This window comes from Lepus europaeus, chromosome 11, assembly GCF_033115175.1.
Source record: "Lepus europaeus isolate LE1 chromosome 11, mLepTim1.pri, whole genome shotgun sequence".
NCBI lineage: Eukaryota > Metazoa > Chordata > Mammalia > Lagomorpha > Leporidae > Lepus > Lepus europaeus.
In genome coordinates, this window is record NC_084837.1 from 109638591 (window position 1) to 109653814 (window position 15224).

At 53.4% G+C, this 15224-nt stretch overlaps 1 pseudogene; it reads left to right on the forward strand.

Annotated features, from left to right (window-relative positions):
• The first annotated feature begins 1459 nt into the window (after positions 1-1459).
• On the forward strand, positions 1460-4985 carry LOC133770626 (paired box protein Pax-5-like; annotated as a pseudogene).
• Positions 4986-15224: the final 10239 nt, after the last annotated feature.

Consider the following 15224-nt stretch of genomic DNA (forward strand, 5'->3'; position numbering starts at 1 on the left):
CCCAGCTCCACAGAGGCTTCGTGGCAGATCTGACCGGGCCTGAGCTGGAAGGCAGGACTGAAGGCTCCCTTCCTGTGAGGCCGGGCCATGGTCTCCCGTTCAGGTCCTATGCCTCGGGCTGTCCTCACAAGGCCAAAGAGTCTGCCATGGAGGTCCGAGCGGCCCTCCCATCAGGCAGCCCTGGGCCAGTATGTGGGCAGCTGCTTTCGCTCAGCCCGCCTGGTCAGGTCTGCAGGAACCAGCTCCTTCCAGCCAAGAGCTGGGTCCACCGGATTTCTCCATTAGCCCAGGAAAACCCCCTTGGTGCTTCTCTGACCACGAAGCGCCAAGACTTAGCCAGAGCCCAGGCAGCTGGTCTGCTCTGACGCCCCCGAGTGCTCCAGGCCGGCCTGGGCTTCCTTGATCTCCTTCCAAGCCTTCCTGGCATTCACCACCTGGTTATGTTTCCTGCTTTCCAGTCTCTGTGGCTTCTGCAACCATTCTCATTCTCTTTCCCTCCCACTCCCTTCCCCTTCCTGCTGCTTCTTCCCTCTCCTTGTCTCTTTCTCTCCCTTCTGCCCCCACCCCCCACTCCTTGCCCAGGGGTAGGTCTGTCTGCACAGGCAGGATCTTGGCCACATCATCAGTAGACCCCCCAGGATGCTGTTCCGTGGAGGGCAGCACAACAGAAGTGCCACGCTCGGGGCACGTGTTCCTGTGTTTCCTAGGGAGCCCTGAGGGCTGCTGCAGGGGGAGCTGGGTACTCCAGAGAGAGGCAGAGAAGACGACAAAGGAAGAGGGCCAGGGTTCATTCTCTTGTCCGGCCTGCATCACTCTCACCTATAAAAGCATGTCCTCCCTACCATCTAATCCGTCAGCCTTTTAGTAAAAGCTTAGATCGAAGTCAAGGGAAAAAAAAAGAAAAAGAAAAAACTAGCCTCATCCCCACAGCCACCAGAAAGGACGTTTCAGAGAATGGGTGATCAGATTGCCACGTTTGTTGAAAGCCCTGTAGACAGCCGACGTCTGTTCACACTGTTCTATGCAACAGGCACAGCGCGGCAAGCCACTCAGTAACTCGGGAACTGAGTGGACGGGACAGAGGATGAGCGTCCCTCGGGCGGGTGCCGGCTCCCATGGGAAATGGCTGTGGGGCACACAGGGTCACCCTGCAGACCGGGACTCATGGCTTCTCAGGAGCCGTCCCTGGGGCAGCCAGTGGCCCAGCAGACAGGTGCCCTGGGCTGTGCAAGTACAGTAGCGCCCAGTGTAACCCCCTCCCATGCCAGCCATGCCTGGGAGCTCACTGTTGGCAGTAAATCCTCATTGCGGTCCCCAGACGAGCATTGCCGTCCCCGTGTTCCAGATGAAGCCGACGCCACAAGAGGGAAGGATCGCGCGAGAAACCGCAGGGTGCAGTGGAGAGCCAGGGCGAGGCCCAGGTCTGCCGGTTCTCCTGTTGGTCAGTCTGGACGGCGAGATGTCTGAGGAGCCATCCTTCGGCCTGCGGGGTACGTGGGTGAGGACTGGTGCATGGGTGGGTGGGAGTCACATATGGATAAAATAAAATCAGGATCGATGGGTTCCCACCCCGACTCTCCCACTGACAATCTGTGTGGCCTTGTGCAAGTCACACAGCTTCCTTGTGTCCACTTGTAAAATGAAGAGTGATGCTGAGGATCTACCCTATAGGTTTGTAGTAAAGGCCGAAAGAGGTAAAGGATTGAAAACAGCAGTGAGTTGGGTAAATGGGATAGCCTGGGACCCACCTTTTTTTTTTTTTTTTTTTTTTGTCCCAAAGGAAGCAAGTTGTTTATTATTATTATTTTTAAAATACCAGTCAGCATCAGGTTCCATTATTCTACAAAAACATCATGACTGGGTCCAGGGACCTCAGCCTCATCAGACTCGTTGGCAAAATGGTATGTGGTCTCGCACTTGCTGCCCCGGCGTTCTCTACCCATGAAGGTTCTGGTAAGGATCTGAGTAGAGAACTCGGGACCCACAGTAGGCAGGCAGGTCTGTGACTCGGTAGGACCCGAAGGATGGCGTGGTGAGCCGGGATCCCCAGGAGCAAGGGGTGAAGCTGGAGGGGAGACGCCCACGGCGCAGCGGCTCCTCGATCCAGCCGGCAGCTCCAGGAGCGAGAGGAGGACCCGGCTGGTGCTCCCCCGCCATCCTGGCTTCTCTCTGGGGCTCCCGCATATGTACAGCAGGGTTTGCTAGGGTGTTCTATGCCTTCCACAAGTCGCTGGGGCAGATGGGCACGGAGTGAGGAGGGGAAGGAGAAGGTACAGAAGTCGGGACTCCTAGAGTCTTCCTCCGAGGTACCCTGGTCCTCAGCAAACAAATCCGCCCAGGCAGCCAGCTCCTCCCGAAATAGCAGGAAGGAAGGCGCTGGGAAGGCAGCGAGGCAGCTGCGACGTGCGGAGCTGTGTCCGCACGTCTGCTCCATCCTCAGGAGCAGACCAAGATCCTCCCAAAGCACTGTTTTCAGTTAGAGGAGGACGTGTTCACTATCAACAATGAGCGTGAAAAGTAAAATCCAGATCCAAGTGGGAGAGAAACGCTAGCAAGGAAGTTTGTCTCATGGCTGTGTGCATGGGCGGACGTGTGAGCAGGGACTGACCTAGACCGAAGGGTCCTCCTCGGTCATTTTTTGTTTTTAGCATTGGCTGACGCAGGGTCTGAGATCCCCTCTTTCTGTTCTCCATCCCTCTGTTTTCTGCAATCCTTGGACTGGCAGGCTCTGAGCCCGCGTACTTCCCACTCTGTCCGGGATTCCCCCTCCCCTCGCAGCACGGAGCTTGGGCACAGAGCCGCCCAGCCGGCTGCCCGCTGCTCCCTCTGCAGTCACACCCCGCCCAGGGAACGTGTCCACGGGCTCTGAGACGCAGGTGTCGTCGGTGAGCATGGACGTGGCCAGCTTGTCCTACTCCATCAGCAGCATCCTGGGTATCCCATCGCCCAGCGCCGGCACCAACAAGCACAAGAGAGACGAAGGTATTCAGGAGTCCCCAGTGCCAAACAGTGACTCACCCTGGGGCAGACTTCCTGCAGAAGCAGATGTGGGGCGACCTGTTCACGCAGCAGCAGCTGGCAGTGCTGGACCGTGTGTTCGAGAGGCAGCTCTACTCCGATCTTCACCACCACAGAGCCCATCAAGCCTGACCAGTTTTCCTCCGGTCTGCTCCCCTCTTTCTGATGACGGACAAACTCTGTGTCGGTGGGGTTTAAAGACTACAAGTGGATTGTCAAGGAGCTGCCTGCACCGTGCTGGGATGTTTGTCCATTCCTTTATTCATTCAACCATCCAAGACATTTTCCAGTGATGCCATGTCAGTGACATTGACCGCCTGTGGTGTGCTGTCTGGCATAAAATAGCAGTAATGGGTGCAGCCCAAGGTCCTGCGTGAGCACTGATTTTTACATAGACACATTCCCTGTCCCTGCCAAAGCACAAAGCTAACTAATATTGCAGTTGGAAAGCAACAACAACAGATAATTCCAGTGTTACAGCTTGTGTGTTGTGAAAGTGCACTGGAAATTTGGAATCAGGAATTTGGCTATTCACTAAAGTCTTTAAAAATGACAAAAATAAACCTCTTTTTGTAAGTTATTTTCATAAAAGGATGTAGATTTGTGGAAAAAAAAAAAAAAGGAAGTCCACAGGAGTGCCTCTCACGCTGCACTTGTGGAGGGGACCAGGCGCTCACTGCCATCTGTCCCCTGGACACAGACCCCTGCAGGCACTTAGGACATCCACCCTCGGCGCTGTGCACTGGGACACTTGGGAGTACTGGCTTAGAAGAGCCACTTCTCGGAACTCTCACAATGTTCTTTCCATCTGTGGCTCCAGGCACAGCCTGGAGCTGTCCTCAGTCTCGCCTGGCCGGGCCTCAGTTTCCTTATTTGTAAGGTGATGTGAAGACAGAGCTACGTGTGAAGACGTGTGGCTTGTGAACCTCTACATCGGAGTCATCTCCATGGGTTATTGAAAATGTGGTTTCATGGGTGTGGCCCCAGGCTGACCACATCACGTTGTCCAATGGAGCTTGCCCAGGTTTGAATAGGATATGGCTCCAATACTCACGCCAGAGCCAGGTGGTCGAAACTTCATTCAGATGTTTAGGAGATGGGCCTGGCGGGAGGTCCCAGGTCAGGGGCCGTGCCCTTGGGGGGCAGTTCTCACGGGACGGTTGTTGTGGTTGATGTAGAGTGGGAGTCAGGGCTGGCCACAGCCCCTGCTTCCTGGCTGCCACAGCATTGTCCTCACATCCTCCCTCTTCCTCTGCCTTCTTCCTGCCTCACCCGACACTGAACTGTTGAGGTGGGTTCATTCTGAGAGGAGCAGTGTGGTGGGGCAAGAGACACGGAGTCACCACACAGACCCCGGGAGTCGGGTGAAAGCAGGCCCGAGGCGAGCAGCCCGCAGACTCCTTTATTTCAGTTGGTGCATCAGCTTAAATAGCCAAGGCAGCCAATCCGGTCAAGGGGCGGTCTATGCCCTAACCAATCATGGCCTGTTGCCAGGCAGTTTCCGAAGCCATCCAATCACAGCCTGTTGCCAGGCAGGTGCCATTGCCAGTGGCCATCTTGGCATGGCCTTCTCATTCCACCACACTGAACCAATTGGGCCTGGCTGATCTTGGACTGTGAGCCTCCAAAACCGTGAGCAGAAATAAAACCCCTTCTTTCGTAAGCAGCTTCTGTTAGGTTGATGACCACCAATACTGACTGATACACAGCTCTGGGATGTACATTTGTAAAGGGGCTTTCTCCCCCATGCTCTGCCCCGACTCCCAGACACCCTGACACACCGCTCCCCTCAGTAACACCTGGACGTAAACCATCAGTCAATACATTGAAACCTGATTTTGCTTGTGAGTTTGGCAGTTTTAATGCTTTTCCCTGTGTTTTGGGTTTGTTTTTAGTAGTTGCACTGCATGTGCCTACACGTGGCTCTCCTCGTGTTTGTTCTCTGTGGGGTTCGTTACACTTCTGGAATCTATGGTTTGTTATCTTCTGTCAGTTTTGGGAAGGCACTCAGTCATTCTGCAAAAGTTACACCTGTCCCATCTGCTCCTCTGTGACCAGCGTTGCAGCTGTGTGGTTGTTGGACTTACCCACGTGTCCCTCTGTGAGTCCTGCATGCTCCTCTCCTGCACCTGGCATTTTCCACCCAACACATTTCCTTCCATTCCTTCATCCTAAATATTCTCTACTGACCTGTGTGGACTTTACTAGCCCTTTAATTTGATGCTAAATCCAGCTCTTGGGTTCTTAGATTTAATTACTGTGTTTTCATTTCATTTAAAAGTAATTTTGTTAAAATTAACTTCCTTGGACATAGTTATCACAATTTTCTTGACAGTCTCTGTATGATAATTCCAATGTCAGGGTCTCTGTGGGTCTCCTACGTCTATTCCTTCTCTTGGTTTCTGGTCGTTCACATCTCCTAGTAAGCCTTGTAACTTGTTTACTTGTAAAAATTTCTTTTTTACTTTTATAATTTGTTTATTGAATGTCAGGTGTCAAGTATGAAGGATGGAAGCTGGGCTTCAAGGCTCAGGGTGATGCTCTCTTTTCTCCTTCAAGGATTTGCCTTTGCTTCTGGACATTGGGTGGGGGCTGGTCACTGTAATCCAGTCTGGGACTGAGCAGGGTTGAAGCCAGGCTTTAGTCTTTGTCTTTTTTTTTTTTTTTTTAATTTATTTGACAGGTAGAGTTAGACAGTGAGAGAGAGAGAGAGAGACAGAGAGAAAGGTCTTCCCCCAAATGGCTGCTATGGCCAGAGCTGCGCCGATCCGAAGCCAGGAGCCAGGTGCCTCCTCCTGGTCTCCCACGCAGGTGCAGGTGCCCAAGCACTTGGGCCATCCTCCACTGCCCTCCCGGGCCACAGCAGAGAGCTGGCCTGGAAGAGGAGCAGCTGGGACTAGAACCCGGTGCCCATATGGGATGCCGGCGCTGCAGGCAGAGGATTAACCAAGTGAGCCACGGTGCCGCTCCCCTCCCCCTTTTTTTCCAGGCTTTAGTCTTTATAGCTGCAAACCTATTTCTGGTTAGTTCTTATTCTTGGGCTTGAGGATTTCCTTCTGAAAGCGGGGGGCACCTACCTAGGCCCCTTCTTCTTGGTGAGTTCTGAGCTCTGAGGGCTGATTTTTTTCCTGGTATGGTAGAACTATCCAGGCTCTGCTTAGCTTCCCGGCCTCTTGGGTGCCAGTTTCCACCTCATGTCTCTTCTGCTGGCTTGCTCACTGGCCAGTTCCTACAAAGCATAGGAATGGCTTTTAAGTTTTAGCTTTAAAGTTTTTCTTAGCTTTAAAGTTTTTTTTTTAAGGATCAGCGATGCTTTAGGATATAAAGCTGTGCCAAGTCCAGTCCACTTTCGCACATTTTGTCTCTGAGAGACCTTCGTGCCTTAAGATCTTACTGGGGCTGGGCATTTGGCACGGCGGCTAAGATGATATTTCCAATGCCTGCATCCCATATCAGAGCGCCCGAGTTTGATTTCTAGCTCTGCTCCTGATCCAGCTCCTTCCTAACACACACCTTGGGTATCAACTGGTGATGTCTCAAGTAGCTGGCTCCCTGCCACCCACATGGGAGACCTGGATTGAGTTTCTGTCTCCTGGCTGTTCCGGGTATTTAGGAAGTAACCAGCTGATGATTTCTCTCTCTCTCCCCTTCTTTCCTTCCCTCCCTCCCTCCCAAATCAAAAATAAATAAATGATCTGTTTTATATCTCATAGCTCACTGATGCTTTCAAACAGATTTTTTTTTTTTTTTTTTTTTTTTTGGACAGGCAGAGTGGACAGTGAGAGAGAGAGAGAGAGAGAAAGGTCTTCCTTTGCCGTTGGTTCACCCTCCAATGGCCGCTGCGGCCGGCGCACCGCGCTGATCCGATGGCAGGAGCCAGGTGCTTCTCCTGGTCTCCCATAGGGTGCAGGGCCCAAGCACTTGGGCCATCCTCCTCTGCACTCCCGGGCCATAGCAGAGAGCTGGCCTGGAAGAGGGGCAACCGGGACAGAATCCGGTGCCCCGACCGGGACTAGAACCCGGTGTGCCGGCGCCGCAAGGCGGAGGATTAGCCTAGTGAGCCGTGGCGCCGGCCTCAAACAGATTTTTAAAAACATGTTTTGTTTTGCGTTTCTACTTGTTCTTGATAGTAGAGTTGATCTGAATAAATTTACCCGTCCCAGGGACCTTGCAACTCTGGCACCCCATGTCAAACTGCCAGTTTGAGTACTGGCTGCTCTGTTGCCAATTCAGCTCCCTGTTCATGCAACCGAGAAAAGCGGTGGAAGATGGCCCGAGTGCTTGGGCCCCTTCCACTGTCTTGGGAGATCCAGAAGGAGTTCCTGGCTCTTGGCTTAGACCTGGCCCAGCCCTGGCTGCTACAGCCATTTGGTGAGTGAACCAGTAGATGGAAGATGTCTCTCTCTCTATTTATGCCTCTCTGTCACTCTGTTTTTCAAATAAATAAAATAATAATAAAAATAAATTAGCTTGTCATAGACAAAAATGGACATCCTTGGTATTGGTTTTTCAAAATCTAAAGCAGTTCTCATGAGACACACTGGGCAAAATCAACTCCTGGACACATCATTTTTTAAAAGGATTTATTTATTTATTTGAAAGTCTGAGTTACACAGAGAGAGGAGAGGCAGAGAGAGAGAGAGAGAGGTCTTCCATCTGATGGTTCACTCCCCAGTTGGCCGCAACAGCCGGAGCTGTGCCGATCCGAAGCCAGGAGCCAGGAGCTTCTTCCAGGTCTCCCACACAGGTGCCGGGGCCCAAGAACTTGGGCCATCTTCTACTGCTTTCCCAGGCCATAGCAGAGAGCTGGATCAGAAGTGGAGCAGCCGGGACTCGAACAAGCACCCATATGGGATGCCTGTGCTTCAGGCCAGCGCGTTAACCCGCTGTGCCACAGTGCCTGGACACATCATAAGAGCCACCTGAGGCCCTTATTTAAAAATGCCAATTTCCTGGCCCCACCCTAGTACTGCACAAGAATTTCCAGAGAAGACTGGTGACTTGTAGCTCCAGCTAGTGCTTCTAACAAAGGCACAGTCGGGAAGCAGTGACCAAGTGGCTGTGTAGGGATTTCCTGCTCTGTGTGCAAGCATGTGCCAGCTAGCCTGGTGATCCACCTGCCCCGTGAACCCTGCAGATACGGGCAGGACCGTGTTCTGATGGGCACAGAGGGCAGTGTGCTACCTAGTACGGCTTCCTCCACATTGATGCCGCGTTCTGCAACTCCACCAGTGGTAGCTCCCTTTGCTGAATCATTTCCAATTTCTTCCCCAGACATTTTAATCAGAAATGAAAAATGATTGGCTTTTTGGCCAACAGTTCGGCCTAGGAGGACGCGAGTTGCCTCTCAGAGGGACATTAATTGCCCTGACTCTAGTGGGATGCTGTAGGAAGGGGCCTGGGACCTGGATGAGCTCAGGGCACTTGGGCGACACAGAGTTGGAAGAGGCACTCAGCCGGCTCCCTCTTCTCTCTGCTGATGTCAGTAGCATTTGCCTGCTGGAGTGTATCTGTTTGTCATCCTTTATTGTATTTATCTTTTATGTTTTACTTATTTGAAAGAGAGAGAGAGAAAGAGAGAGAGAGAGAGAGAGAGACTGACTCCCATCTGCTTGTCCATGCCCCAAACGCCCACAGCAGTTGGGGGTGGGCTACACCCGGGAACTCAGTCCGGATCTCCCACGTGAGTTGCAGAGACCCTACTACTGGAGCCAACACCTGATGCCTTCCTGGGTGCACACGAGCAGGAAGCTAGAATGAGAAGCAGAGGCGGAACTCTATCCCACGCACTCTGATGGGGACGTGGGCATCCCGATCGCCAGCTTCACCCTCGCACCGGCTCCCCTCAGTCCGGCTTGATCTCAGCTGCCAATCACAGGACTAGGGTGCACTTCTGAACCTCACCCACCCCCTTTCTCTCCCCTCTCCCTAGTCCAGAACTGGAACAGAGGCCGCCCTGTCTGCTCACACACCCTGCCCTGCCGCTTGCTGTCACAGCTGTCCCTGGGGCCACCGCCCAGCAGATGTGGAGCCTGGCAGGAGGGCAAGGCTGGCAGAGTCCTTTCCCCTGGGCCGGGTAGCCACTCCGAGCCTCCTGGTTCTCTCTGGCTTTTGTGCCCCCTTGGAGGTCTCTGCTGGGCCCGACCCACGGCCTGCCCGGGGAATGCGCTCCCAAATTAATAAAACTGTGCAGTAACCCAGTGGGAAATGCCAGCAGGGAATTCATTAGAGAAGAGGCATAAAAAACCATAAACACAAGTATATGAAAAACACTTAATTTCAACTTTTGTGTAAGAAATGCAGATTCAGGCTGGTGCCGTGGCTCACCAGGTTAATCCTTCGCCTGCGGCACCCGCACACTGGGTTCTAGTCCCAGTCGGGGCGCCAGATTCTGTCCTGGTTGCCCCTCTTCCAGTCCAGCTCTCTGCTGTGGCCCAGGAGTGCAGTGGAGGATGGCCCAAGTGCTTGGGCCCTGCACCCACATGGGAGACCTGGAGGAGGCACCTGGCTCCTGGCTTTGGATCAACGCGGTGCGCCAGCTGCAGCAGCCATTGAGGGGTTAACCAACGGAAAAAGGAAGACCTTTCTCTCTGTCTCTCTCTTTGTCCACTCTGCCTGTCAAAAACAGACCCTGTGAAGGGCGCAAGATAACCAGAGGGATCCCGTCTGGCTGTGGAGCACTCAGGCCCTGCCGTGAAGGTGTGGGCTTGCAGCATCTCCGGAGAGCAAGTTGGCAGAAGGCATTCAAGCCTTAGAGTTTTCCATGACCTTTGACCCTAAGCCATCACATCCAGGAGTCGACCCCAAGGACACAACATCCGCCAGTGGCCACGTTATGTGCAGGAACGATCAGCCTGAGGTTCTTTTTAATAGTGAAAACTGCTGCTGGCCAATGAAACACAGCCACATCAACAGGGGGACTGCTAGGTGGATCTGGACTGAACCCTGTGTCACCATCACCGTTCTCACTGACGGAGGCAGGCATTGCTTGGGATGCCCGCATCCTGTATGGGGGGTCCTGGGATTGAGTCCTACTCCTGCCTGCCTTCCAGCTCCCTGCTAATGCACACCCTGGGAGGCAGCAGGAGATGGCTCAAGAGCTTGGGTCTCTGCCACTCACGTGGGAGACCCAGAGGGAGTTGCTGGCTCCTGGTTCCAGCCTGGCCCAGCCCTGGCTGTTGCAGGCATTTGGGGAGTGAACCAGTGGATAGGAGTTCTCTCTCAAAATGTTCACACAGCTGCCTGTGTTTTATCAAACACAAAACCCTAAAAGATGACTACTATAGAACATGGAAAGGAAGCAGGCACACGGGTGGCTGGCGTGTGGGAGCGCCACCTGTGCTCCAGCCTGGATGCTCTGCTGGGTCTCCGGGAGGCCTCCGCGGGTCACCTTAGCTGTGAGACAGATGTCCCCCTGTCACGTGTAGCAGCTCTCATAGCCGTGCAACACTTTGTGATCCTTTTCTGAGCCATCATTTTGTTTCGCCCTCATGGCTGTGGCTTGCACAGTAGTACTGTGTAGGCTATTGGCTGTTTGATCGTCAGTAATTAATTGAAAAGCTCACCTTATTTTTGTCTATCATGAGCAGAGGAGAACTTCCCAAGGGCCACTGGGAGGCAGGGGTTTTGGGAACCAGGACGGCCTGGCAGAGTGGCCAAGTTAAAGCTAGCCGGGGCTGTGTGGGCGGGCGGTCCACAAGGTTGGGCCTGGGGTTAGTTACTATTAGATGATGGAGGAGTTGGTAGCAGGCCCAGGAGGGGATTGGGGCAGCTGTAAGTGAAGTATTGGAAAAGCCCAGGAGCTGAGAAACCTGCTCGAGGTTCAGGACATGGCCCGGGGCGGTGGCTTCCTTGGAGGCCTGGCTGAAGGTCGTGGCAGTCGAATGGACACCAGGACTTGTACCCTTCAAGGAAAGAGTAGGGGCAGAGAAAAGAGCAGTAGCCCAGCAGTTTTTGTTTTTTTTTAAAGGTTTATTTATTTGTTTGAAAGGCAGAGTTATATAGAGAGAGGCAGAGGCAGAGAGAGAGAGATCTTCCATCTACTGGTTCACTCCCCAAATGTCCACATTTAGGCCAGGCCAAAGCCAGGAGCCAGGAACTCCACCTGGGTCATCCACATGGGTACAGGGGCTCAAGCACTTGGGCCATGCTCCACTGCTTTCCCAGGTGCATTAGCAGGGAGCTGGATTGGGAGTGGGGCAGCCAGGACTTGAACTGGCGCCCATATAGGATGCCAGCACTGCAGAGCGAGGCTTAACCCACAGCGCCATGACACCAGCTCCCAAGGAGATCTATTTAAGGCTGACAACAGGCATGGCAGGCATTACTGGAGAGCTCCGAAGCAAAGATTTGGCACATGCAGACTTGGGTGCAAGTTGCAAGTCTGCGTTTATGCAAAAGCGGCAGCAATGGACAATGTGTGTGTGATAGAGGCACCAATCAGGGGGTAACCTGGACAAATGCACTCACTTAAGTAGAAATCGAGCAGTTTACTTCCTGCCTACTAACAGGTCGAAGCCTCATCTTTAAAACGGATGGCCTTACCTCCGGGCTCCCCAGGTGATCATATTAGCCCTGGCCGACGCGGTCTGGCTTCTCCATAAATTCTGTCTCCTCTAACACAAGATCGTAGCCCTTGGGGATTTTTTTTTTTTTTTTTTTTTTAATATTCCCTGAGCTGAACTCCTGGGCTTGTGGAAGAGGCCTGACACGAAACTGCAGATTGCTTTTTTATTTTTTTCCCCCAATCACAATCCTTTTAATTACTGTATGCACCCAATTTTATTATCCAATTATGAATAAGATTAAAGTTCACCGAGCTACCCGTTTTATGTTACATCCCTTCATTTTTAAAAGATCAATGGGACATTAAAGCACAAGTGATACAGCCAGCCGCGGCTTACACACGTTGACGCTTCATCTATCTTCCGTAAACAGCAGAACTGGCTCTGGTATTTGCCCCAGCATAATAGGCCCGTGTACAGAGCGTGCTATAGACCTTTTCATTTCAGCCTTGGAAAAAATACAATGCATCCCCGGTGGGATTCATAATTTCCCCGAACGTCTCGTGCCGAAGGCCCCGGAGCGCCCAGCCGCTTGGTTACAGCAGATGGATGCGAGCCCACTGTTTCATGAAATTGCTTTTGAATATTTGCAGAACGACCTTTTCCCACTGCATCCCACCCAAGCGCATTAACTCGTTCCGCACACACGGTGGACAACGCCAGGCCGAGCCGCTGTCCTGCAGTGCCCTGCTGAAACCTCGCACCCTTGAATAGGAAACCTTTCCCGACACGTGTCCCACCGCCAGAGGGAGGCCAATGGGCTGCCAACTCCGCGCATCTGGGAGGTGGCGGTACCAGGGTGGTGACTCAGGCCTGAGCTGGCGCCAAAGCCTTGGCTGCTTCCACACCCTGGGAGCTTGTTGTCAATGCCTCTGTCATGGCCTCTGTCCCCTCTTCCCTTCTGTTTGCACAACCTGAGCCCATGTTCCCTGCATCGTAATCGGAGGTCCAGGGGGTGGTTTCCTTCTCCTACTACCACTTGATTTGTTTACATTTAAAGGTTTATGTGTTTACTTTGAAAGAGTTACAGAGAGAGAGGGAGACACACACACACACACAGAGAATATAAGAATGAGAGAGAGAGAGAATGAGAATGAGAGAGAGGTCTTCCTTCCACTGGTTCACTCCTTAGATGGCTGTAATGGCCAGTGCTGGGCCAGGCCAAAGCCAGGAGCCAGGAGCTTCATCTGGGTCTCCCACATGGATGGCAGGGGCCCAAGGACTTGGGTCATCTTCCGCTGCTTTTCCTAGGCCATTAACAGGGAGCTGGATCAGAAAAGTGGAGCAGCCAGGACACAAACCGGCCCCCATATGGGATGCTGGCGCTGCAGGTGGTGGCTTTACCTGCTACACCGCGATGCCGGCCCCTCTTACTGCCGCTTTAAGTGTAGTTCGCATTCAGCAGATACAAGAGCATTCAAAAAGTTCATGGAAAATTCACATCTATGCATGAATTTCAGGATTTTTGCGTCTGCATATGCTTGTCTTTTAATTCCATTTTCCATGACCTTTTTGAAGTGCCCTCATATTTCAGGGTGTCGGTTTGGGGTCAGAGAAGCCGAACCACTGATTGTACGCGTGCGCGTAGGACAGTTTTGTCTGTTAGAGGAATCCGATGTCTTTTTGCGTGCGGCGCTAGAGCGTCAAGCCCGCAGACCGGGTGGCTAGGAAGGGAAGGCGGATGGAAGGCAGAGGAGAGCAAGGACTTGCTGGAACCCACGCGTCCAAGCTGGAGCCCCAGCGTGGAGGGGCCCATGTCAGTTGGTTTGTGACATTAGTGCTGTGGGTGCTTTCCAGAGCCAGGGACTCTGGGGTCAACCGTTCACACCTGGCCCAGGCGCTGGGTCCCTGGGGCAGGACTCGGCAGGGAGACGAAGCCGCTGCAAGTCACGTTCGTGGCAAAGCATAGGCGCCAAGCCCACAGCTTCCCTTCTGCCTTCCAGATCTTCCACCAGGGGCTCCTGCACACTGGTCCCTGTGGAGAAGGGGACTCTGGGAAATGTAGTTCAGCTTAACCCCAAAGTCGCTCTGGTTCCCCTCTGTCAACCTGCGTCGCCTTCAGCCACACTTAAGGAAGGAATGAAGAAGGAGCATGTGAGCCTCTGCCTGGCATGACCAGACAGCAAGCCCTCGCCAGCAGGGGCTCCAGAACGCTGCCCCGCGTTCACGCGCCCCCGTCTCTGGCAGAGAAACTGAGACACAAGGCCAACCGCTATCAACACATCCTACGGAGGTGGTAGAGGAGGAAGAACCAATATACGCGGTTTGTACAGACAGAGGCTTCTATCGAAATGAGGAGGAAACACAAACGGGCCAATCCTCATTTCTATTTTTTTAAGATGTATTTATTTATTTGAGAGACAGAGTTAGAGAGAGAGAGAGAGAGAGAAGTCTTCCACGGGCCATCTTCCACTGCTTTCCCAGGCCATCAACAAGGAGCTGAATTGTAAGTGGAACAGCCAGGACTCGAACCGGCACCCATATGGGATGTCGGTGCCATGGGTGGAGGCTCAACCTACTGCACCACAGCACAGGCCCCAGCAGTCCTCATTTCTACAGCTGGTCCCGTGGTCATCGCTGGAATTGACTCCTGCCTCGTCCACTGCTCGTTGAATGTTTATTTCCTTTGCCTTCCAAACCACCGCAGGTGCACGATCAAGGCCAGAGATCAGCAAACTATTTTTTCCCCAAGAATCTGAGGGTAACATGGAGGCCTTGAAGGCCCAGAGCCTCTGTCTCCAGCACTCAACTGGGCACTTCTGTACTGCAGGAAAACCTGACTTGTAGAATTAGGTGGAGGGCCGGGTCTGCCGCTGGCCTGACAGCCCTGCCTGGATTAGGTAGTTGCTGTGTTCCCTGAACTTGAACCCAGGATGCAGGAGAGGTGAGAGACACCTGGGAGCATCTCCCAGGGGGCCATGCTCCTCTGGTAGGATTGCTCCGTTTCACCCCTGGTAGTCAGGGTCAGTGATTCCAGCCACTCTAGGTGCCCTGTAACCTGTTGACTTGGTGGCAAGAGGAGCCCAGAGTGACCAGGTAGCGACTTCGGCGTCCCGGTCAGTGGAGTCTAGGATGAGCCGGGGGAACATCCCACTGCTTTCTTCCATCCCGATTTTGGCTGGAGAACAGGGAGCCATGGGGACGGTGGTGTGAAGGTGGGCAGAGTCAGAGGATGGCTTGTCCAGGCTGCAGGGCCAGCCGTTTGGATTCTATGGAAGGTACACTGGGTAGGCAGATGCTAAGCAGGTCAGTGGCCTGCTCTGGTTGCTGGTGGAGAAGGGGCGGTAGGAGGGCAGGAGAGGGCGTGGGGAGGCCAGGTAGGGGTGAGACGGAGGGGCAGCTGGGATCAGGCGGGGCTCGTGGAGTGGGTGGGTGCTGTAGACGTGTTGGGAGGCAGCACAGACAGGGCATGGTTGTAGGGAAGACGGAAAGGGAGGAATCAGGGGGTGACTCCCGGGTCCCAGGACTTATGGGGGCTTTTGTTGTGTCTGTGCATGGAGAAGATGGGCAGGAGAAAGAGGATGACGCTAATGGCTTTTGTGTGTGGTGAAATACTCCTAACGCGGAATTCGCCGCTGTAGCCACTTAGAACGAGTTCAGTGGCACCCAGTACCCTCGCAGTGTTACGCCATCGCCAGCATC